Source organism: Octopus bimaculoides, chromosome 9 (genome assembly GCF_001194135.2).
Source record: "Octopus bimaculoides isolate UCB-OBI-ISO-001 chromosome 9, ASM119413v2, whole genome shotgun sequence".
Lineage (NCBI taxonomy): Eukaryota > Metazoa > Mollusca > Cephalopoda > Octopoda > Octopodidae > Octopus > Octopus bimaculoides.
Genome location: NC_068989.1, coordinates 56,602,164 through 56,604,392, shown reverse-complemented (window position 1 = coordinate 56,604,392; position 2,229 = coordinate 56,602,164). Strand labels below are relative to the sequence as shown.

Below are 2,229 nucleotides of genomic sequence, written 5' to 3'. Positions count from 1 at the left end.
AAAGGCGACTCGAGTTTCAGGGCTATTTCCCTTCGTCATGGCCGGTATGACAATCTTTATACATATATATATACATATATTTATATTTATATACTGAGGGTGATAAATTGAATAGTAATTCAATTAACATCAATTTAAAACCAGTGGCCTAGCATATAAAAAAATCTGAAAATTCAGAAAAATTCTATTACATGTGTATATACATGTATATATACATAGAGAAAGAACAAGCAAAACATGTGGTATCACTTTTGAGCAGTGGTTCTCAACTGGAGTCCATATGGCCCCTGAGGATCCATATGAGATTTTTCAGGGTCCACACAACAAAATAGTAAATTAAGAATCCAAAATAGTATTATAATGGCCCCTGAAAAATTTTTGTTTTAGATGTATGTATTGGTATGTGTTGCAAGAAACAGCTAGGTTTTTTTGCTCTGCTATTTTACATAGTTCAACCTACATGAATCAATGTGTTAAAAACAAAATAGGAATTTTGAAAGACGTATATCTAAAACTAGTTTCTAAACATCAAATATCTATGGGGGTCCACCAGAATAAAATAGTAATCAAAAGGGCCCATAGATAAAAAATGGATGAGAACCCCTACTTTACAGCATGTAATTTATAATTTAAACATAATTGTAGAGCAGTTAAAGTAAATAAAATATTAAGAAATAATGCATAAACTCACTTACAATAGTTTCTAGAATAGCTGAGCATATGGAACATATGTTTTCAAGCAAAGATTTCCATGTAAGTCAACTTATTCCATCTTTGGAGAGAAAGAATTAAGGAATATCCTTAATAATGGATATTAATAATTACCAGTTCATCAGAGATTTAAGTAACATCCATAGTGAAAGATAGTAGTGGTTAGCAGTTCCATGATCAAAGAATTAAGGAGATACCTTGTAAAAGATAATAGCAGTTTGCAGTTTCATTATTGAAGAATTAAGTAAACAATAATAGTAGTTACCAATTCCATCTTCAATTATATTATATATATGTATGCATGTATGTGTGTGTGTGTGTATATAGATATGTATATGTTTCTATGTGTATATCTTGTGTGTATATGTGTTTGTCTGAGAGAGTTTGTATTTCCCTTGTCTTCATGTGTGTTTACTGATTGTAAACAATGGTTCACTAATGGTGTTAGTTGTTTCCAGTTCTCCACATAACACTTGTCCAGGCTTGATAGACTTGGAGATTATTACATCACTTGGAAAGAAGTGGATGTTGTTGACGGTAAGGGCATCTTGTTGCTAGAAAACTCTGTCGTTTAACTGATACAAGCATGGAAAAGTAGACATAAAAAAAAAACATGAAGATGATGATTTACAGAGTGTACAAGTGCATTTTATCATGGAACCAGCACTATTGAGGTTACTTGTACCTCAGAAGACTTAAAGCCCTCAGTACTTCATGATGTATTTGTTTGCTGAAAGCATCATCACCAACCATCATCACCATTCCTAACTATTCCTTTTCTACTTTTGGCAACAAAGGATTTCTCAGTCAGACTGAAGCGCAGACTGTATTATTCTTTAGCACAAGGTACAATGCTGCATGGTAGGGAGAAATGAACTTTGAAAACAGAAGATTTGTGAGGACTATAATGAAATGAAACTAGTATGCTCACTGAATGTGTAATATTAATCTACATGAATGATGGAGAAGAATCAAAGGTAGCGTGTAAGAGAGAAGACAGCACTGCTGTGGGCTTGTGTTAGTAATGGTGGTTCACAGCTGTATGAAGAAATGTTGAGCACTTAAAATGAATGTAACATGAGGAAACAGATGACTAAGATGGCTTCTAAAGACGTGGGGTAGACTGATCTCAAGATGTTACACTTCACTGACAAACTAACAAAAGATTTTGATAAGAGGTAACATATGGTACTAGGGAATCCCAACCACCCATGCAAAAATATATTACAACGGGCTTAATGATGGAAACTGGGATATATAATAGATGCATACATATACATATACTTCATTGCTATTATGTTAAACTATAGTATGTCCAAATTTCACCAAATGCGTTTTTTTCAATATTTAATTTTGCTTGCATTAGCCAGTTCATTTGGTCAAACTGTTTTATCTCCAGCTGCTTCAGATGCCAAGATATGAAAATTGTCAAAAGTGTAGTACAACAATTTAGCATTTTTCAAAAGTCTCACATACGACAGTTTTGCAAAAATATTTCTGACTGAAAATATCACACAT

The 2,229-nt window shown here is 32.9% G+C and overlaps 1 long non-coding RNA gene across 1 annotated transcript in view; it reads right to left on the bottom strand.

The window, feature by feature from the left end:
- Positions 1-2,229, bottom strand: part of LOC128248724 (uncharacterized) — a 36,731-nt gene that overhangs the window by 13,619 nt on the left and 20,883 nt on the right. The window contains exon 2 of the long non-coding RNA XR_008264899.1: positions 696-2,229. This exon is cut by the window's right edge and continues 1,450 nt beyond it. This is a non-coding gene — a long non-coding RNA (uncharacterized LOC128248724). The remainder of the gene's footprint in view (positions 1-695) is intronic.